The following is a 23657-nucleotide window of genomic DNA, read 5'->3' on the forward strand; positions in this document are numbered from 1 at the left end:
CTGGGAGCTGGAGAGGTTTGAGTTTATTTTATTGTCTCCTTATCTTGCCAACATGCTTTGTCAGGTGGGATGAGCAGTCTTTTTGCGTGTGTGTGTCTGGAAATGTGTATTTCACCCAGAAAAGGGAATGACCCCCAAAGAACCTTTTGCAGAGCTAAAGAAATATGTAATTTAGAATTTAGAAAGCTTCTCCTTCCCCATACAGCTCAGTTAAGGCACATTTCGGCTCTCATTAAAACTGATGGAAAGCCTCCTAGGTACTTCAGTAGCGTGGAATGAGGCCTATTAATTATTATACTTCTCACATTCTGGGGATACATACCCATGCTGCACGGTCCTCACAAAATATACCACAGGCAGATGTGGGAGTTTATGATAACTTTATTTCAGCTGATGGAACAAAATGGCATTACAGAGAAATTTCAAGGTAAGTCTTGCACACTATCACAGCAATTAGCACTGGATCACTTCAGCTTGATCATCCTTCATATGCAATCAAGACCTTCCACTGGCATCTCTGAATTCAGTCCTGTCAGGTTACTCACACGCTTGCCTTGTACACTGAAGGAATGGTTTGGAGTCTGCTTTTCATATACAGCCAGGTCTTCCAAGACAATAAGAAAGTGTCATACACTACAAGTAACTGCATCTGGGAAAGGAGAGCAAAGGGCCGTGTCCTGCTTTGTGTAGCAGACCACACATTTGGCACTCTAACAAAAGGAAAACATGCACTGAACTGCTGAAAACTCCACAGAAAAGCACAGGATTTGTTTTGTTCTCTAGACCAGCTCCTCCTCCTTTTCCCAGCTCCATCTTTTTTTAACAGAAAAGATTTCTAGCTGTGAGAATAGCCTTCCCAATGCAAATGACACAGTTTTTTTAAATTCACAGCCAAGCAGACAGGAAAAAAAAAAAAAAAAAAAGCCTGTGGAGCCAGATCCAAATGTCTCTCAAGTGACAGAGACTCCTATTGACTTCAGTGGTCTTTGGATCAAAAACTGAAAAAAGATTTATCATCACTTGATTGTCTTAATGGAGAATATTTTTCTGAAGCCTAACAATCACTTACACACCTCAAACCTCTGTAAAAAAGCACACAATGACATACTAATACTATCCTTAAAATGTGCCCATCTAGTGTGGCTGGCACATCCCTTTAAATAGATATTGTGTGGGAAATTGTTCCTGGAACACATGCTTATTCTAGCAGCAGTAAGGTCCATTAAATACCAAGCCAAGACATCAGGGTCTGATGGTGTTGCCTTTGTTTGAGAACTGGTAGAAAAAGAAGGAGAAACTTTAAAATTCTACAGAAGCAGCAATGAAGGCCAATGAAAAGCTTCCATTTGTCTCTCTGCTTTATAGTATCTGTGCACTGGTTAATTCTGAGCAGACCTACAAGTTTACATTTTTGTAAAATGAATCTAATTTTTTCTCCTAGTCATGCTTCTAATCTCTAGGCTCTTCTGTAGTATTTATCTCCCCTCTCTGGTGCCTCCCAATTTATTACCATCTGCAAATTTTGTTAATGCATTTCATTTACCCTCTGTACTATCACATAAAAGAGGGCAATAAATTAGATGTTAACTCTGTAAGAGGGTTGGGGTGTTAAGATTGGCCCTAAAACATTCCTGCTGTTATGCTTTAGTCATTTCCCTTCAGAGTGACCCTTCCAAATACAACTGTTTACTCTCGTCTGGATGGCTCAGTAGTTTTTCATCCACAGGCCAATATTTCTCAATGAACAAACTGAACTCATTTTGAGAAGAGTGATGGGCTCCAGGCTGCTTAACTCCTGCCTACTGTGGACAGTAGTCCCTAAGGACTATGAGGCCCCAAACAGGAATGGGTTTCTAGGACTTTTTTTATGCTATAGACACTTGAGACCATTAGATGCCATTTAGACTGAAAGTTCCTGGTCTGCCTGATTTCCTTCCCTTGCTCTGAGGTGGACATTCTGGTGGGATTTTTCCCCTCTCAAACATTTGTTATAGCCCAGGTTCAGGCCTGAAAATCATAGGTCTTAACCTAGAAACCTAATCTGGCAGCTAGCACCAAGTCCCCAATGCCAGCGCTGAACTTCATTAAAGAAAGCATTGTGTTCTTCAGCTTGGAGTTATTTCTGGGAGTGTGTTGACTTTTTAGTAAATTTTCTGTGAAATTTCTCTGAAAAAGATTTTAGCAACTCTAAATCAAAACACATAGTTTCAAAATCAAGACATTTATGTCAATATCATTTTTTTCTGAATGAGAGACATTCAAAACAGAAAACACTTTTGTTTTTAATTCTGACTTGGATAAGGAATATTTTTTAGAAATCTCACCAGTTTCTGAAGGCTTTCTACCCACTTTCATGTTGATTAATTATTCCTTATGCTTTTGTTTAGGTTTTGAATCTCCATGAAAGGCCCTTTAATCCAGGCTCCCAAATGCAGATTACATTCTTTGAAAGTTCTCTATTTGTATGATCATCTATGTATATGACTATTTCCAAGTGTGTGTGACTATGAATAACTGTACGCCTGGAGCCAGTGGCCTCAAAAACAATAGGAAGACACCACTACATTCAGAAAAAATAAAGAAAAAATTCTCTGAAGTCACAGTGAGGGGGAGATGCAATCTGTTTTATAGTACACTTGCAAAAATATTTATGCCATAGCATAAATATCATAAAACAGTCTAGTATAAATATAACATTTTGCAAAAAGCCCAGTGAATTAAACAAAGCTCATTTTTGACTAACAGTTAGTAGTAAAATAAGATATGCATTCTGGGTGCTGGAAAAGGAAATTGAACACTCCTGGAAAATCCAAGAGCAAGAAAGAAGTCATTAAGTTTTTTCAAACAGGCTTTTCTCAGTCTCTGAGATCTGGTGACTTTACTGAAATGTGTATACTTAGAAGTTGGCCTTATGAAGGAAAAAAAAAAAAAAAAAAAAAATTGTGAAGAAAAGGAGAAGCCCAATGAATCTTGGAGGGGCAGGATGGCTGTCTATGTGATATCCCAGAAGACCAGTGCCAGGGTCACTTTGTGGCAACTAATGGAACATGTCTGATGTGCCAGAGAAGGGAATCAGGTCTGCTAGTGATGGAGGAAAAACAGAGAAAGAAAATAAAAAAAAATGGTGTCATTTCTGAGACTGGGCTAAATTACTAGAGAGGACAACAATAAACCAGTTTCCTGGCTGTCTGCGTTAGAAGCATGTCCTCTACCAGCCCTTGATGAAATATGATGAAATGAGCTGCAACCAGCAAAGCTGTCCAGCTGGTACTGGCACACCAATATCAAACTAACTATCCCATCAGTACTACAGTGTGGGCTTCATGGTGGCAATAATAAAACTAAAATCTATATGGAATAAGGAAACAGATGCAATGTTATTTAGATACAAACAAAAAAACATATAATTTCATGGTTTAAAAACTAATCTATTTCTTCAGTACTGACTACAACGTATTTGCTAAGCAGACTGCCAGACACATGGAGGTTATTTGCATTGTATAGATACCAACACACCAGAGAGGATTTTGTTACCAGGAAGCCGAATACAGTATAGTAAGGTTTATCATTTTGTCTATGCTTCAACTGTTCTTCACTTGGAATATCATGATTTAAAATAATCAAAATGGTAACACCTAGTTCCTCTCCTCAAGAGTGCCTGAGCACGCTCTTACTTTTACACAGAGTTACCTCTGAGGAGCTGCCAAGACTCTCAAAGAACTGGACAAACATAACAAGTTATGGTCATGTCTCTGGAGAATGTGTAGACCACTCTTCTTCCTTGGAGAACATTTTGTATCTTCAGATAGATAATCTTCAGCAGATACCAAGGACTAGAATTTTAAAGACATTCAGACGTCAAACCCATTGATTTTCACAGAAGTTAGTTGTCAAAGTGTCCTTAAATGTACACTGTGCAGACTTCATACAGGAAAAGTCTCCATAGGTACAGAAATGAAGACAATTTTGAGGCCCAGCAGCATTTATGCAGCTACTACAACATGCATCCCTTTGTGGCCTGTATGTTTTACTGAAGAAATTCCTATATTCTTGTTGACACTGCATATAGCTTGACTAACAACATTCAGGGATGCATTGTACTGTGCAGATGCCCTATAGGATTCTGTGGCATGTGACTGAGGAATATAGACAGACATTTATACAGAAGACTCAATGGAGAATAATAATGCAATGCAAACTTCCTCACAGTGAGCTGTTTTAGATGAATACTTGCAGTCTACCACATATGATTAACAATGAAAAGTCTTCCTGAGTCATGAGAAAAGCAATTTGGGTATATATACTGCGATGCTGTCTTCCCCCAAAAGAGAAATGTTGTCCTCATAAACCTCTGAGAAGTGCCCTGAGCTCTTACTTTTTCACAGTGTCAAACATAACATAGACAGATCTGAAGGCTGGTTATCATTTTGCCTTCATGGCTTGGGAAGCAGAATGGAAGCAGAAACCCGGCTAGGATAGTTTATTTATTACAAGATAAAACATACTGCTTTAAACCACATTCAAGTCCATTCCTCTACATACAGGAGCAAGAAAAGCAGTCAACCAAGGATGTGCCCAGCAGAACTGAACTCCTTCCTATTGACCACATTGACAAGACTTTAGACATATGAAACTGTCAGAAGAATGTTTTCTAATGCATGATACATCTTCCACAAACTATGTGCTCTTGATCTTGTGTACTGTGAAAGTCTTACTATCAGCTCCCAGATTAAAATGCATCTTGTATAAAGGGAATGTGAGAGGAATGATTGCAAATCAGTGCAGAAACCTATTTTTAATAGTGGCTAAAGCCAAGGGAAGTATTTGTTCTCCTGCTGCTAACATGCCACTTGCAATACACCAGCCTGATTCCAAGGAGAGACTCTATTCCATTGGCAAAGGTTAAGCTGGTACTAGTGACTACAAATGGGTACTGTTTTAATATGGTCAGGCGAATATATGCACGGTTTTCCTTACCAGAATGGAAATCAGTGACTATGTCAAGAACTATGTTTATCAACCTTCTGGACTGAGAGTTTCTCATGTATTTCCATAATTTCCCTAGAGGAATCTATGGCTTAAGACAGCAAATGCTGTTTGCATTTTCTTCCCAAATGACTCTCAGGTCTCTTGCAGGTGATCTCCAGAACATATTTACATGAGGAGTACAGATAACTCTGGGTCTCTCCCAGAGACTCAGGCTACCTATGGCTGAGCTGACTTCCTGAGTATGTATCAGATGCAATAATTAGTCCACCTGCAGTCCTGTACAACAATTTGATGCATCTCAGAAGGCAACCTTGGAACACTCTTTCTTCCTGACAGCATAATGGTAGAGAAAGCCTTATCTTTGTAACATGGCATCTTACTGAGCTTTCAGCACAGAGCAAAACATTATGACAAATAAAAATGACAGGTAAGTTGAAAAGAAATAGCATTATCACAAAGGTCACTCTGCACCAATGATTTACACATGAACAGAAATAAGACTATTACCAAGTCTTGGACATGATCCTGCAAGGTGTTCCAAGACGCATGTCTTCTGCGATGTTTGACTCCTCCAGTCCTCGTTGAAGAAACTCAGCACCTTGCATAAAGACATCTGTCTGTAGTAAATGATAATGCAGCAAGCAACAACGGAAGTGACAAACACAAACATTTTGAAAGGTAAAAAAAAAAAAAAAAAAAAAAAAAAGAGTTGCCAGAAATCAGAAAATCAGAACCATTTTTTCACTGGTTTCTAAAATCCCAGTAAAGGTTTGGATGAGCTCCCGCTAGAAACTCTATTGTCAAAACAAACAAGCAAAAACCTGCCTTCAGTTTTGAGCTAGAAATATTTGCTGTGCTATTTGCATATAGCAAATCCTAGTGTAACCTAATGGTAAGAGGGGTGAAAGAGGTTTCTCAGGGTGCACAAGTGAGAAACTGATTAAAGAAAGTGTGATCATATTTAGATGACTTTTAAGAATTGCACAAGACCTTCAGTTGAGCACTTACCTTTGCATTTTATTAAATGTTACAAAATGATTATCTTTCAATGAAAGGAGAGACTTAGTGACACAATTTCTCTCCAAATTAATGGCAAATAAAGCCTTTCTACTTCTGTATAATAAATTTGATTACACAGCTCTAGCCTTTTACTCATAAAATTCATGACCACTGAGCAGCCAAAGAAGTAAAGGGATTCTAAAGAAAGATACAATTTTGAATATCATACAACTGAAAAAATTGAAACATCTTAGACATCTGAAATGCTGTTTACATACTGTGTGATGCAGATATACTTGTTTTACTGACTATTTAACGTCACTGTAATCAGCAATAAAACATTAAAATTATGGCACAGGAGCTGGAGGGAAAAAGAAAAAAAAAAGGTTTTATATCATTTTTATTACCCTGATTTACATATCTACAAAAATATTTGGAGATTCTGCAAAGAAAAAGTAGAAGCAGAGCAGCTAAAGCAAAAAAGCGTAGTGTTATTGATGTCTACAACCACCTCACCTGTCTGACCTGCTATTAAGATCTGACCCATTCATCTGCATTAGAAATACAAATACAGATAATGAGAGCTTTCCACAGAAGGACCCAAAAGAAGTAAATTTCCTTCAAGATGTAATTTGAATTTAATGGCTTGTCCATGAAATAAACAAAGCATCATAAAAAGGGATAGCTTAATGATGCACAGTGAATCAAGAAAATGTATGATATGCCAAAGAACTCTTTAATCTTAACAGGCTCCTGTCTATATTTACTGCGACACGTTGTCAGAAAAGCTGAGCTCATCATGCTATTTTTTCGGTAACATCATGATGCAGACTTTTAACTGGAACAATCAATTTTGATTGCTGTTCCCCATTGCTTCATACTGGAGGGCAAAATGTGTTTTGCTGGTAAAAATTACTTTGCAATTTTTCCTTCTGCTTTGTAGAGTGGTCTGTGTCTCTTCTCTTCTTACGTGCTGAAAAGGAGTTCATCCTGCTTTTATTGGTTCAGGTGTAAATCCATATTTCCCCAGAGCAATTAAAGAAAAGGGGAATTTGGCATGACCAGAAGAAGATGAATATTTTTTGTCTTCTAATGCCAGTATTAGGTAATCTTACTAGCTTGGTTTAATACTAGACTCCGATGCTATCCTTAAAGTAAAAAGAAACCAATTTCTTCTTTCACCTCTGCACTATGCCACATCAATTTTCATAGTGCAATCTTTTTTTGTACTATGGAGGAGCGTAATTCAAACCTACTCAGATTTCTGACTTCGCTGTAAATTAATCTTGCCGATGCATGTCTGACACTTGAACTAGGCTGTATCTTCCACTTCTTCAGCAGCCTGCATGACATCAAAATGCTACTCATACTGTGCACTGCGGTTTCTTATCTAGATTATGATGATAAAACGAAGACCAGAGGAAAAGGTAAAATGCCAAAAAGACACTCTGTGGTGTTTTCATAGCTTGTTCCTATCATCCTCCAGTTCAAAAACCCATCCACCAGAGCTCTGAGCTGTCAGAGGCTGTGAGGATGGGTGACAAGAAAATCTATTTGTCTTGGCTGTAATGACAGTTTAAAACTCCAGCTCTTTTATTATATGATTGCTCTTATGGATATAATGGATCTGATTTTCCTCTCGGTTACCTGAGTATAAATCAGGATTATCTCCTTGAAATTGCACCAACTTAAAGCAGAATCAGGCCCACTCCTAACCATGTTGCTCAAGTGAAAACGTCATCTTCTGAAATTATGTTTTCCAGAATGAAGATACTGCGGGTTAAATGGAGAACAGAAACATACTTCTATGGTGTCTGGTTTCTCTTACTACCAGGACTCTTAATACCTTGAAATTTTACCAATATATAAATTACGAGAGGCAATGGGCACAAACTGGCACACAAGACGTTCCATCCAAACATCAGGAAACACGTCTTTATTGTGTGGCTGACGGAGCACTGGCACAGGTTGCCCAGAGAGGCTGTGGGGTCTCCTTCTTGAAGATCTTCAAAAGCCACCTGGACATGGACCTGGGCAGCCTGCTCTAGGTGGCCCTCCTTGAGAAGGGATTTGGACCACACGACTTCCAGAGATCTCTTCAAATCTCAGCAATTCTGTGATTCTGTGAATTTCAGAGTTAGAAGCGTGAACGTGCCAGAAACTGGTTTCAGCATTAACCTACTCTGAAGAAAAAGATTAGCCTCAATTTCTCTGCTAACTAAAAACAACATGTTAAGGTAGATCTAAGGAAGATTGCACCAGAGTAGGAAAGTCCTTGATGAACATGCTACAGCTACAATAACCCCTAAACTCCCCCAGAAAAGGCTGTAGAGAGGATGTAGTTAGACAGGAGGAACAGCTATGCATGACTGTGCCTCAGGAAATCCCAGAAGCCCCCAGATCTTCCTCAGCAAGCCCAGGCTGTCATCAGGACTTTTGCCCTTTGTTTCACTGGTGAAGATTAAAAATGTTTTTAATATGCTTTATTCAGTGCCAAGGGAACTGGCAGAAGCAGACAAGGACTAGGGAAATGAGAGGGTTACTTAAAATTACCTTTGCATACATGTAACATCTGAATCCTGATGAGCATTTCTTTGTACTAACCTGGGACCTGTTCTATGGTATTCCTAGAAGAGAGTTGTTCCGGAGAGGGTATTTCCAGGTATTAAATTGTAGCCTATTTAGTTCCAAGGCATCCACTATAACTGGGTAATATATGTCATTAGCAGAACACCAAAAAATTTGTTGTAGGGCTGTGGGAAGAGAAAAGAGAGAGGTGTCAGCATTAACTGACACTGGTGTTTTTCTTCTCTTTAATGCTTCCCAAGAAAGTTTCCCTTATGGTGAACCTTTCCAGAGGAAAAGCTGGTTTTCTACTGCAGTGGGAGTTAAAACTGCTATTTATTTGTGCTCTTTTTTCCTGTAGATAGAAATAACTATGAATGATGAGTCAAATGTCAGCCATGATGCTTGGAGCTATGGCTCTGCATTAATCTTTAGCCTGGCAGTTTTTTCCCCTCCTTCCATCAAATTTGTTTCATCATAAGGGATATCCCCCTCAGCCGCTCAAGTGGGAGATCAGTTACCCAGTGTCAACTTCTCTGCTGTAATCCCTCTATTTAAAGGTGAGATAATCAGCTTTTGTTTGGTTGACTTGGATCTAAGACAATCTCTGGACAAAAATAACAAAGAGCCTACATGGAGAGAATGCAGAGTCTCTGCTTGCCTGAAGAGACAGGAGGTGGTCTTTTATTCTCTTTCCAACACTGAAAATTCTCATGCCCTGCAAACCCCAGTGGTATAACTTAGAGCACTACCCAAAGACAAATGCTCCTGTTAGTAAGTGAATATCATCTGGACAGCAGGCTCAGGAGCATGCCAGAATACTTGGCATGAGTGATCATCCCAAGAGAGAGAAAGAACAAATACTTCGTTCATCAAGTGATGGCACACAAGGTTGCTGCTTGGGGAGCTACCTTTCAACTCCCGTTGGCTGTCTTTCAGGACTGCATGTGCTTTGGAGGAAAGGCAGAATTCTTTCTGTCCCTCCTTCTTCTGTTTCTTTCCTACCTTTTTCCTTCTTTCCTTCCTCCCTTCTTTTCAGGAAAAATCACTGGACAGAAAATTGTTGAAAGTGTTTTATGTCTGCAGAAGTTGTTCATCTTACACTGGAGGCATGAAAGCCACCAGGCTGTATCAAAACATCTCAACAGTGGCTGGGCATTTCCACCATGGACTGTATTCCTGTATCTCTTCCCCTTGGATCAAAACAAAACAAAAAAAAAAAAAACACACACAAGGTATCAGATCAAATTTCCACAAGGTGGTGAGTCTCTTCAGAAAAAGATAGTGGAGTGCTGAGTTAATACAAAATGAGCAGTTTTGTTATCTCCAACAGATGTTTCACTACGCAATTCTATTTCATGCCTTTGATATTTCAGGTTTTCAGTTCTATTTGGGAGTAAGCAAACACTAATACATCAAAATTTTATCAAGGCAGAAATTCACATTTTAGGACTGTGTTAGGATGAAGGGCCTGAAGAGAAAAGCTTCTGTGCAGTGTTTTCCTCTAGGAAATTGTAGGTGCTAATGCTCAGGGAACAAATAAGTTTATTCATGCCCCTATAGTAGGGTTCCTGGTTATGGTTGGGTTCAGTAGAAGTTATCATACAAGAAACATACTGGCTCTTCACATCATAAAATACGATGCTTTGTATGTCTGTATCTGTGAGAAGTTTAGGGAAAACACATTTCGAATAGCCAAAAATAAAATAAAAAAGGTAAGTGTTGTTAAATGCTTGGGTTCATGAACTAGTTGAACAAGGCAACACAGGAGCTTGCAGGCAGGTCTATCCTATAGGTTCACCTGGAAATTTCAAGGGACCACAACAGCCCCTGAAAAGTCACCCTGGTAGAAAAAAAAGTCCACTGTCTCCAGCATCCCCCACACAGATGTACAGACCTGCTGGTGGTGAGAGCATGGAGCTTGGCAGGGAGGTGTGCAAGAAGGGTTTCCTCCAAAGGGAGGGGTCAGAGGGATATGACCTTCCCCTGCCTTGCAGTCTTATGATTACACTATTATAGATTCAAACTTGGCAAATGCAAAAGTTAAGGTTCCTATGGCAACAGTTATCTCTACTGCAATTCATGCCTTGTATACTTATCATACACATTTAGTGTCAAAGAGGAATATATTACATGACACATTTAACAAAGAAAGACAGAACAGAAAATACTCCAGCTGTGGAATGCAGCCAAGTTAAAGATTGCTAAAGAAACCTTGATTTTTGGACTGCTTGACCTTTTCTATTTTAACTGTAAAACTTTATGGTTACATTAACAAAGATTTGTACTTATTATCTGCTACCTCATCCCTCAGATGGTAAGGGCATTCTCCATGCAGAAGAAATGTTCTGTTCCCTAGATACAGTCTATCTTCTACTAAAGTCAATGTTCATTGTTATTTTCCACTGGTGGACTTAGCTTCACTTGTAGTCTTTCTGGGACAGGTATTAACGAATATATTTAAAAAAGAATACTGGTGAAAATTTCAGTGAGGCAATGTCAGTGCAGGTAGCTGTCTCCTTTAGTCAGTTTTGCAATTCCCTAATCTCTTGGAAATATAAGCAGAATTGGATGAAATTACATGATTTTTTGACACATAGTTTTCATGCAGAAATATGGGTTTATTCACCCTTTCATCATACATATAGAAATGTCCCTACCAGCTCAAACCAAAAATTCAGCTCTTTCAACATCTTGCTATCAACAGTGACAGACAACAGGTTTCTGGGGAAGAGTACAGGAACAAAGAAAGATATGGAAAGACTTTCTAGTTTTTCTCAGCCTTAAGCAAACTATGCCTCAGGAACCTAATGAAAAAGATTATTATTTTTTTTTTAATTCCTGTTGTGAAACTGTCAACTGATTGGACTCATTTGATGTACAAGAAACAATAATGGGCTGTACTCAACCCTTAAAGCAGTGGGTATCATTCTGCCCATTTCAATGGAGTATTTCACAGACAAAATTGTGCTACTTGACCTAGTTCCCACGTGGTTTCCTTGCAAACACAATCAATTTCGCTAAATCTGTGCAAATTGAGGATAACTAAAAGAAGAATCCAGGTAGATGTTCCAGAATTTCTATCTCCATGCACTGGTGTCCTTGTTGACAGCTGCTCAATGTCACTAGAAGCCACTGTCAGATCAGATTGGTATTGCCTTGCTCATTAGGCCCACATTTCAGATGGTGTAACCTGTCACGGCACTGTCAATTGATGTGAACTGATTTGCTCTAACCAGAGCTTGGAGCAATTTGAGGGCACTGCCTGGCATTACACAATGCACAAGGCAATGACAAACAATACCCACACAAGAGTGTTGCCAGTGGTACTAGATGAGCCAAATCTACAGGTAACATAAAATGAAACAATTTATTTGAAATCAGTGGGGTCCGTATCATTTATATTAAATCAGCATCTGATAAGCAACATAGAAACTAAACCAAAGAGATCTTTGCTGCCTTCAACAACAAACACAACTTTCCTCAAAAGGGGCAGTACCTCTGTAGCTGATGTGAATCTGTGAAGCAGCTCTTATAAAACCCTACAGGGCCCGGACCTTCTTCCACAAGAAGCTAGAATGGTCATACTCCTTTTCTTGTGACCTAAGAGAAGTGTATCAGTGGCATATTTATTACAGAGTCCACTTGTTTTGGGAAGAGCTAGTCTTTCAGAAGCTTCAGACTTGGCTCCAACTGATTTATTTGGATAACATATTTATTATCTCTGTGGGCATGATTTAAAAAAAAAAAAAAAAAAAAAGAAAAAAAAGAATTTGAAGAGTTTTGTCTGGGTAGCTGGTTTGAAGAGAGATGATTTTCAGAAACAACTAAAAATTAAATGATGGGAGAAAAAATAATCAAACCTAAAGGAAATAAACAAACCATCCTTCCTCGAGGTGTTAGGCATCCTTAACTGCACCGATTTCACTAACTTTATCATCATGGTAAGAGTGGGAAAATGGATTTTTTATAGCTATTATGACAGGTTTGTGCTGTGGTTTCTTGAGACTTTCACTAATTTTGCTTCTGCAAATCATTACTTCCCCACACAGGAGTCTCCCAGACAGACTACCCAATGCAGGTATGCAGTACCTTCCATGCCCCCTAGCACTTCCAGAAGATGCACAGTGTGTATGCAGGTATGAGTGTATACATATGCAAGCTGTACCAAACTATGCAATGACTTACCTGTTCTTTACTCATGGCTCCACTGAAAGTCAGATACATGCATTTCTTACACAAGAGCATTGATCTTAGACCGTTACATAGCCACTTGGATTTAAGTAAAGTAAGATAAGTAAAAATTACATAATCATGCTAACTACCATGTTCCAAAATGGCTGTTATGCAAGCAAAAGACTTTGAAATATAAAAATATAACCCTAAGTATCATCAATACACTTTGTGAACAAATTCTTTGCATAGAGTTATTATCATTGTATGCAACAGTTATAGTGCAGTATATTTGAAAGATAGGTTTTGAAACAACGTGTCGTTTAACGGGACCATAACAACACTAAAGGAAAAATATTAGTTATTTAATATCAAAGAAACAACATAAACGCATACACATTGATACAAAGGTTGTCTTTGCCCTAAGGCTCTCATGGACTGAGATTTGGAAGTGTCTGAAAAGGCTCACTTTTCAATTTCTGCAGATAACTCTTTCCACATGCGACTAGGTATGGTTAGCTCTTGATACTCATTTCCATATACCTACACCAAAACAAGTTACCTAGATTTCTTGGATTGCCTAATGTAACATAAAAGAGAACATCAATTCATAAAAGAGGAGAATAAAGCTACTTGAATTTGACTATTTGGGAAAATCTGAGGTTTCAATTATAATGAGTTGTTCCTTGTTATAGTATTATAATCCTGGCCCACAGATTGGCCATTCTGGCCATCTGTTTCTTTTCTCTCACCCTCACAGACAAGAAATGTCTTTGCTGACGGTGGGTCAATATTGGTATTTAATTTGCTTGACATACACTTGAAAAATATCTGCCACCTCTGTCAAGCCTGAGGTAGATACTACACTGATCCCTGCCTTGCAACTTCTAATTTAAGAAACAGTTTCTTCCTTGCAGACAAGCCCCCTTGCCAACCCACAAAATCTCAACAACATACTCCTGGAAATGACCTCCTGGTCATAAAGGCTTTTATGACCAAGCTGTGCAATCTTTCCTGATTAAAGAAAATATTTGAAAGCTATGGAGTGGGAGCATAATCTGGCTCCATCTCTGTTTCCATAGCAAATCTAAATAAGAATAACAGGAGCCACATGGGATTCAACTGGATTGCAGTTTTCTACTGGGCAAAGATGGCAATTTATACCTAATCTTCTTCTTTTTTTTTTTTTTTTTTTTTCCCTAACCATGTATTAAACCATGTGAGGGGCCCTCCCTTTTATCCCATGACTGATTAATTTCTTTAAGACCTTTTGGTGATGTGAATAGCTTTTTGAAAACCCAAGTCCACTATCAGGCAGCACGCCCTCAGCCTGATTCTCATTAACTTCTTCAAAGGATGCTAATGGATTTGTGAGGCATGTTTTCTCTCTACAAAATGATGTGTTTACCAATTCTATTTTCTATGATCTGTACCAATTTGTCTGGTACAGAAATCAATTTTACTGGTCAGTAGTTTTTCAGCTCTGCTCTTTAAACTTTTTTTTTTTTTAATAGCATCACATTCGCCACTTTGTATTTCTCTGCTTTCAAGGCTGATTTCAGAAATTAGCAGCTTAGCAGTCTCATATTTTAGCTTCTTTAGAATGCTTGGTTGAATGCTACCTGGTCCTTGAGTTCTGCTACTGTTTGCTTTATTGAATTGCTCTGAAAATCTCTTCTGTGGACAATTTGATTTGAGACTGTTCTGGCTTGTCCCTGGAAAGACTGGTTCACATGTGGAAACCTCCACGACCTCTTCTGAAGAGAACACTGATGCAAATCATTCCTTTAGCTTTCTTGCCATTGGGCCTAGCTTCCTGGAGTATCCCATTTACACCTTAATCATCTTTCAGGCCACTGACTTCCTAACAGGCTTCCTGTTTCTGAGGTATCTGAGAACATTCTTATTAGTCAGTTCTGTGCCTTTAGGAGGTCACTTTTTTTTTTAATTGGTTTGCCTCATTAGAGTTCTACATTTAACAGGATAAGTTTGTTTTGTTTTATTTTCCTCACTTGCACGGGATATGCACATTCAGATGGATGGCTATTTTACTTCTAATAGCCTCCTTTGTTCTTTTATTTAAATACACTGGCTTTTTTTCAAATTCTTTTTAATGCCTTGTTGTTCTGTTTCTGTATGTGTGCACGCGTGTGTTTTTTTGTTGTTTCGTTTTAGTGTTTTTTCCTTTTCAGAATGTGTGATGTATAGACTTTACTATTCTACTAATATAAACATTTACTTCTTTGTCCACTCCTTTTAACTATTTCTCTTAACTTTTACAGTTTTCCATTTTTAGAAATTAAACATAATAAACCTTACCTTTTTCTTCATGTTTTCACTCCTGATATGATAATGTAAGTATTGTTCATCCAGCATCCACACACTGCTTCAGAGAACAAAGTCTTTTAGGGGTTTCAGATTAGTTGCTCCAAGAAGCGGCTATTTATGTACCTCAGACTCTGAAGACCTTACTGCTACTAGAGATAAAGTAAGATAAAATTTCAAACTGAGATTTGAAATTTGCTGTGAACCATCCTTAGAAACACAATTGCAGAATCACAGAATCATCTAGGTTGGAAGAGACCTCCATAATCATCGAGTCCAACCTCTGACCTAACACTAACAAGTGCTCCACTAAATGATATCCCTAAGCTCTACATCTAAACATCTTTTAAAGACCTCCAGGGATGGTGACTCCACCACTTCCCTGGGCAGCCTATTCCAATACCTAACAGCCCTTTCAGTAAAGAAGTTCTTCCTAATATCCAACCTAAACCTCCCTTGGCACAACTTTAGCCCATTCCCCCTCCTCCTGTCACCAGGCATGTGGGAGAACAGACCAATGCCCACCTCACTGCAGCCTCCTTTAATGTACTTACAAAGAGTGATAAGGTCGCCCCTGAGCCTCCTTTTCTCCAGGCTGAACAAACCCAGCTCCCTCAGCCACTCCTCGTAAGACTTGTTCTCCAGACCCCTCTCCAGCTTTGTTGCCCTTCTCTGGACTCGCTGGAGCCCCTCGATGTCCTTCTTGTAGCAAGGGGCCCAAAACTAAACACAGTACTCAAGGTGCAGCCTCACCAGAGCCGAGTACAGGGGGACAATCACTTCCCTAGCCCTGCTGGCCACACTGCTTCTTATGCAAGCCAGCATGCTGTTGGCCTTCTTGGCCACCTGAGCACACTGCTGGCTCATATTCAGCTGACTGTCAGCCAATACTTCCAGGTCCTTCTCTGCCTGGCAGCTCTCCAACCACTCATCTCCCAGCCTGTAGCTCTGCTTGGGGTTATTGCGCCCCAGGTGCAGGACCTGGCACTTGGCCTTGTTGAACTTCATGCAGTTGACCTCAGCCCATCAGTCCAGCCTATCCAGATCCTCCTGCAGAGCTTTCCTACCCTCGAGCGGATCAACACACACACACACCTAACTTGGTGTCCTGATAACACTCCCTCAGATGTCAGCAACAGGCTCAGGCACTCCCTGCATCCAGAGACCTGAACTGCCACATTTTTGAGCAGGCACTCAGTCTGGGTGGCCGCAGACTTTCTAGAAAGAGCTTTCTGCCTAGCGCAGACCATGGCTGGTTTAGCTATAGGTCAGCAGCCAGTAGATGAGCTGTTCTGAGCGAGGACCAACACCCTACCCTGCCTGCACACACTACCGCACCCCGCTCCCTAGGGGCAGCTTTTGAAGGTCAGGCGAGGGGGCGCTGCTGGCTCCGCCTACGCCTCGTCAGGCTCCCTCCTGAGGCTGCCAGGCCCTGGCGGCTCCCTTGGTTGCCTCTAGTGGCCTCGGTGCAGCAAAAAAGCCCCGGCTGACCCGATCCCCTGCTCCGCTGCAGAACGCGTCTGCACCGGAGCTGATCGCCTCAGCAAGTGGCTGCAAAATGGCGGCAGCAACCAATTTAAATGGCCTGAAATGGCTTTTCTGTGCCTTTGATGGATGGAAAAAAGGGTTAAAAACATGGCACAATGCTGTAAATCAGGACTCACTTACTAATCTGAAAAAAAAAATAATAAATAAAGCTAAGAAAGAAAGACAGCAGTGTTATCTAATATCTGAACAACTGATGGCCCTCATATCCTTAATCAGCTACAATTACCTGTGGTGGGGAACACATGAAGTATAATAAATCTTAAAAGATGATGTCATCCTTAATAAGCCAATACATTTAGTGAATTCCCTTGGTTATCTCCTAGATTCAGAAAGCGCTGTGAGGTTTATAACGAACTATGAGGCAGCAAAATTGTGTATCACCTGAACTGGCCAAATTTCAGCTGGCCCCTTTGCTGTTGTTTGCGGATAATGTCCGCAGATCTGTGGCCTGCCAGGAGAAAGGAAGTGTCCAGCCACTGCTTCTGGCAGGAGGTCCTTGCTATCAGTGCAGGGCCTGGGACAGAAGCCACAAGGCATCCCTTCCTCTTCACGCAGCTGGCCATATCAGCTTGCACCCTGCTGGCCACCCCCTCCTTCTTGTGGCCCTGATGCCAGGCCTGGGCTGGCAAGCTGAGGTTTGAATGCATCTGCAGATTTTTCAGGGCAAATTCAGATGCAAATAAGAGTGAGTACAAATGTGCCTAAGGGCAGCTGCTCACCTTGAAGCTTCGCAGCCTGACCCAGCCTATAGGATGCCTGCCAACATCAGCTAGGGAAGGGAATTTTCGACAAATACCCAAGACTGCTTCTCCTTGTGCGGTTTTCACAGGCTACTTTGAACCCTGAAACTGTCATGTTAGCAATACTTCCATCGACTGACTGCTCTAAATTTGGGGTGTTAGAACAGCTTCCTAGAGGGCCTTCAAAGTGCTCTGAAAAGTCTTGGTCAGATATGCATTTCTGCTGCTCTGGCTGCCTCAGAAAAGATGGTTGACCTTTCTCAGAGCTTAGAGACCTGATGTCATAGTTTTTTAAGGACAGAAGAGATCAGCATGTTCATCCATCATCCTTAAACATCATCCCTCTATCACTAGGAACAGACATGACCCTGGCATTAAAGCTTATTTTAAGTTATTTTCATAGCTGCTTCTCTGCATTTGTTTGACCGAGAGGAAAAAATATCAAGCTGAAACTGCCTTTCTATTTCATATTATCTTATCAACATGTTTATCTTTTTGGGTGATGGGAAAAGTAACCCTGGTACTTCTGTTTGTGAATGTTCACAGAGGTAAGGGGATTTAAGCAGTTAGTGAATGGTTTGAAGGAAAATTTAGATCCCCTTTACAAACATCATTATGTTGATGGAAATTCTCATTTTTATGCAAACCTTTCCCCTATAATAATTTACTTTAAAAACATCTTCCTTGTATTATTTCCAGCTATCAGAATTAATCAGCCAGGTATACGCTAAACTCTGATACAGGGCAATGGCAGTATATGGAGAAACAAGCATAAATTATGTCACTAGTGGGTCTAGAAAAGGATTGCAGCGATAAAGGAAGATGAGCTGAAACATTTATTTCACCTTATCTCCTACTTGTAACAAAATAAAAATGAATGAATAATAAACAATTCTTTTTGTAAAGAACCAGCTTTGTTTGCCTTTCCCTGCTGTACCCATAAAAAGTTCTCACCAGCAAAGTGTAGCACTTGAGTTCATACAGTTTCATCCCAGGGACATTTGACTGTCTCTACATCGTGTGACTTTAGATCATACTCATTTTTTAAAGTTTAACTTTTAAAAAAAGTCCCAAGTGGTATGCAAGCATTTTCATTTAAGGCAATTAAGCTGTCTTCATGAACAAGACTTCTGGATCTGCGAACAGTGTCAGTAGGTAAGTCACGGTGTGAGCTAGCATGGATATCTGGGAAGTCAATGTACTCCCCAGGTACCGCTGAGGCTGCAGTTGTGGCATTTGTGCCTCTACCTCTGCTTTTTGCTCATTTTGTTGACAGAGAACTTATCTCACTAGTTGTCCCTGCCACACAAACTCTGTGAATCTAGCATGAGCGTTTTAGGAAGGGAGGGTTGGTGCATCCCTGTTTCCGTGGGCATGTTCACAAGGGCACAGCCATGTTTTCAGCAGGAACAAACATATTTGCACTAGTACTGCGCAAACCAGCTTGGGCAGCAGCACACTGGGGCACTGGGAGCTCAGGATAAATTGGACAAATCTGCCCAGAAATGACGACTACATGCAGAGGCAGCTGCTATGCACTAAGGTCCATACTGAAGAGAGTCCTTCTAGTGGTACCCAGGCATCAGAGGTGCTTTTGCCCTTGTTGCAATGACACCTCTGATTACAGTGTAGGTGTTTTTTGCTGCTAGATACATCAGTGTGTTGAGACTGTTTTGTGCTGCTCTGGGGACATGAAGCAAAAGTAAATAAACATTTACCAGACAGTTGAAATGGCTGGTAATGGCTACTAATTATGTAAGTCAAATAAAATAACTGGTGTTTGAACGACTGACCTTTAATTTCTATAACTCAGAGAGCATCCATTTGCTACAACATTCAGACCTCAGCTGTGGTTACGTGGCCAAACTTGCTTTATTATTCAGAAATTCCTCTTTCTGTCTGCTATAGCTTAGAGCCAAGAATTATTCAACAAAGTTTATTACCACCTTCTCTGAATTTTAACCCCATGATGCAGGGTTAATAAGTGGGTGCTTTTGAGGAGTTTCTGCTTTCAGATTTTCCCATATGTTTGGTGTCTGAGAGATGAGTTTTTTCCTATAGGAAGTTTTATAGAAGAACAAAAGTTGCAATCAGAGTAATATAAAATGCTTTGATGAAATAAGACCATCTACAAACTGCTTCATGAAACTTGTGGAAATAATTGATTTAAAGCACTGTGACTGTCAGCAACTAAAACAATGCAGCTATTTTGCAGACCTGAATTGCCTGCTGAGTAACAACCTACACCAACAAATAAATAAATTGTATTTCAGAGCTGTTAACAAGCTTAACTATTAATTTATGTGTGCATTTAAAAACTACTAAATAGAAATTTATTCCTGAATAAATACTAATCTCACTTTCGGAGGCGAATTGTCACTCAATCTTGTTTATTACAACAATGCAGAGAAAACATATTGTTTATGGAACTTAAGCCCAGACAATAGTCACAGAATTTCTAGGTTGGAAGAGACCTCAAGATCTGATTAGAGCTAGGACATTGACAGTCAGAACTAGGAGTGACTTTGCATCTGCCACCTACATTAGTATAAACTCTTTAGATACTATTTGTATCTATTAATGATCAGATTATTTGTCCTCAGATTAACAGAATTTCTCAGATCCTATTCTGCATGTCATTAATTTTGAGTCATATTGACCAGAGAATGAAAGGCATATAGGAATAATAAAAACTAGTCCACACTTTAGTTGCATATAACTTTGTTTTGATGGAGGGTTTCTTTTTGAGCTTACTATTGTTGGCAAAATCCCTCCGCTGATCCTGAACAAAGTATACAGAAGTTGCTACCAAGATATACAGCTGTGGAGAATTAACAAGAAAATTGTTCTTAATGTATAAGCACAGGCCAAGACTTGAAAGATCTGGTTTCAGGTCTCATCTGAAGACTTCCTGGAGGCTTTATCAAACCAGGTAATATGCTTTCTTTCTTGCAATATCTGCTTTGGTTTTGGCGTGAGGTTTCCAGACTGTTTTGCAGGCTCCTGGACATCCACAGGTGGCAACTTGCTAAGGAGTAGTGAGTAATGGCTAAGGGAAAACAAGCTTACTCTTAGCTGCTATTAGTGACAGTGGAGATGTTTTAAAAGGGCCACAAATAAAGAACGTTTAAAAGTCTACACATTTAACTTTCAGTTTTACTAGATGAGATGTTTTTGACCATCTCTTTGCACTGTGGACACTTGATAAAGAACTGTAATGCCATTGGTATTGGTGTAATACTGAAGTCTATCACTCCATTCCACGGGACCTCTAATAGACGTCTCCCACGCTGACTTCCCCTATGATGCTGTATTTCTGCCCATACATTATTGATAGCTACTCAAGGAGTAACATGTCATGTTTTCCATTTTTTCTAGCTTTCCTAGTTTTCGGTTGTTCATGGTAAACATTGACAACCTTCTGACAAGGTCAGGAAGCCAACGAAGACTGCAAAATACAAAGGAGAGGTGGATACCAAAAACATGCAGTTCAGGCCACTTTGGCAATTTTGTGGGCCTAGCTCACATGCTTCCACATCTCAAGAGCATAAGCATCATAAAGGTGGGAGAACACAGCTTTGGGGAAAAAGGATATAAACCTTGTTTTAGTTGTCTGTGTGAATACAAACTTCATCCTCATGCACATAAATTTTATGTTTAGAGCTAGTTTAACAACTGGAAGAATGTTCCTTTAAAGACTGGGCCATTAAAAGGAGATACATGACCTTAAGACTTAGCCTGTTTAGAGGCAGTGTCTTTCTATTTAATGAACAGATGCAGAGAAATATAGGTGTTTTTGTGGTTGTTGTTGTTTTTCTTGGAGATGGATTTATATCTACTAATATTTTCATTCTGATATTATCTTAGTGAATATGCTTTATGTTTTATGATGTAACATGGTTTTATATGGACATTTCATTCTTAGTATTCCTTGAAAATAATAATAATTAAAAAATAAAAAAAAAGGCACCAGCAAATATGAAGAAGAAATGTGGAAAGATATAATACTGGATTTACCTGAAATCTTAGCAATAATGTGTCAGAAGCTTTACAAGAAAATAACAATAATAAAATGTAAACCTCTACTCTGAAAAGACACTGACTGAATGTCATAAACTGCCTGAAAGCTGAACACTGAACTTGCATGCAATCATTCACTGGCATGCTTACATCTTTCGGATGAATGCAAAGCTCTCAAATAGCATAAAAAATGAAAATATAATGGCCTCAGCATGCAAAATAAAATCCTACTGTAAGATTAAATATATTCCAATGACTACAATTAATTGCAAAGGAGAATAAATCACTATACAAATAATTTATGTGTTTTAAATATCATTAAAAAAGCCATTAACAATCAAACAGGAAACTGGCAGCTTGACAATTTTATGACACTAAGCAGGACTGCAATAGTGTGATTCTGACTTCATTTAAGACAATGACAAACCTTCTGTTGACTCACTTGGGGAGTACTGAAGTGTCAATAATTTTTCATTTAAAAAAAAATCTATTTTTCTTCTGCATTGCAAAGGAAATCAAAAAGGCTCAGAAGTCTAGATAAACCAACATTTGTGCTGGTTTAAGTATGCATTACTTACTTCTATAGATGAGCAGAATAATTTGTTATAGTTAGTATTGCATTATCAAATAACTCTTGCATTGCAGAATCCCCTTACGTTCTTTTGAAGTTTAATACTTACTTTTTTCCTCTGATCAAGAAAGACTGTAAAAAACCCTCATAGTCTTATTGGATGGTTTGAGCCTCTAAAGATAACAACAACAACAAAAAAAAAAGGTAGATGATTTAGGAGAAGCCATTTTGTATTGTTAATACACCAAGTCTTGTATTTACAAAGAGCAAAAAGTAATCTCGATATTAGGGTATTTGATATTTCTCATGTTTATATAATTTTTGAAGCAGTGTTAGAGTTTTGAAAATATTGTGCATAATAGAAGTATGATTAATGCTGAGAGCAACAAACCAGACAAAGAAAGAGAAGAAAAGGTAAGTTCAAATTGCAGCCAGTATCTGAACTATTGGTACTTGGCAGACAGGCAGTGTGGGTAATGCTCTGCTTTGCACTTCAGCAGCAGGGTCAGAAAGCCCAGGGCCACTGTGGAGGGGAAACCCATCAACTCCATTCCTGCTGGACGGCAGAGACACAGAGAACCTGAAAAAGCAGGCAGGAAAGACCTTCTATCCTGATCAAAAGGCAGGAAGAGGCAGCACCTCTGCAGGACAAACAGTCACACCTCCTGCCTGAGACCTTCTGCTCCTTTACCATGAGCTGGGGCATACTGGAATGAAGGTAGATATCCCACTTCAATCTGCTGTCTCCAGAAATAGTCGGAAGCTCTGAAGCTCTGTGATCTCCCCTTTCTCTCAGACATCTTTTTTTTTTTTTTTTTTTTTTTTCTGATGATGATGGTACTTCCAAGGGGAAAAGGGAAGGGGCACATTGTGGACTTCCCAGGGACCATCCACAGGAACATTCTCCATGCTGCTCTTGGCATGAAGCAGCTCACTGAGATGAAGGAGCCACAGTCTGCTCCTCCCTTCCTGCTTCTGCCAGTCTCTCAGCTCAAAATACACCATCAATGGCTCCCTGCTGGGTCCCACCTGCAGAGAGAGGGTCTACCAATAGTCTGCTGAGGAACAGCAAGCAAGCAAGATGGGAGGGGATAATATTTTGGGTCTGGGAGTGGGGGGGGAGGAAAGGGCACTTTATGAATTACAGTTATCTCCTGTACTGAATTTAATTTATCCCCTAGGACCTAGGCTGCCTGAGAATAACTACTCCATGGTGCCCTCTGCACGTCAAACACGTCCTCTTCCCAACAAAGGCCCTGGGCAGAGGTTTATGAGACAGTTGTAGTGAGCCACTGTTGAGGCACTGCAGCTTGCCAACAGATGGGCTGGGATGAACATCTTATGTTGGAGATTGCTCCCCAGAGGCTATTTCTGGCCTCTTGTGTTGCTGGAGGGCAATGGAGCTACAACATCACACAGAATTAGGCCTGCTAGGTCTGAATGAGGAAGGTGTTCCTAGCATTTGGGAAGCAAATGCGAGTCAGCTATTTCAGTACTGAGATGATAATTGCCTTGCAATTTGAGTAATTACCATGTGTGGCAATATATGTGCACTGTGAAAGTGTTTCCTAATGCATCCATTAGTAAGCAGCTATGCCACACAGTAGCAAGCCTTTGCTTCTTTCACAAACTTTAAAGTCTGTGAAAAAAGTTAAGCCCATCCTTCAGAGCTGGGAGGGGATTAGTTACAGACTTAACTTGAGGCTCACCTCCACAGAGGTGCATTT

At 39.8% G+C, this 23657-nt stretch overlaps 1 long non-coding RNA gene across 4 annotated transcripts in view; it reads right to left on the reverse strand.

Annotated features, from left to right (window-relative positions):
• Positions 1 to 373: 373 nt before the first annotated feature.
• Positions 374 to 23657, reverse strand: part of LOC116487427 — a 65087-nt gene continuing 41803 nt past the window's right edge. For 2 of the 4 annotated variants that reach the window (XR_004253076.1, XR_004253079.1), the window contains 5 exons: positions 15046 to 15203; positions 9559 to 9746; positions 8593 to 8741; positions 5497 to 5606; positions 2267 to 3833 (listed from right to left, as the gene is read on the reverse strand). This is a non-coding gene — a long non-coding RNA (uncharacterized LOC116487427). Of the gene's footprint in view, positions 650 to 2266; positions 3834 to 5496; positions 5607 to 8592; positions 8742 to 9558; positions 9747 to 15045; positions 15204 to 23657 lie in introns of those variants that run through there. The other 2 variants (XR_004253078.1, XR_004253077.1) reach the window with 2 other exon arrangements.

Source organism: Aythya fuligula, chromosome 3 (genome assembly GCF_009819795.1).
Source record: "Aythya fuligula isolate bAytFul2 chromosome 3, bAytFul2.pri, whole genome shotgun sequence".
Lineage (NCBI taxonomy): Eukaryota > Metazoa > Chordata > Aves > Anseriformes > Anatidae > Aythya > Aythya fuligula.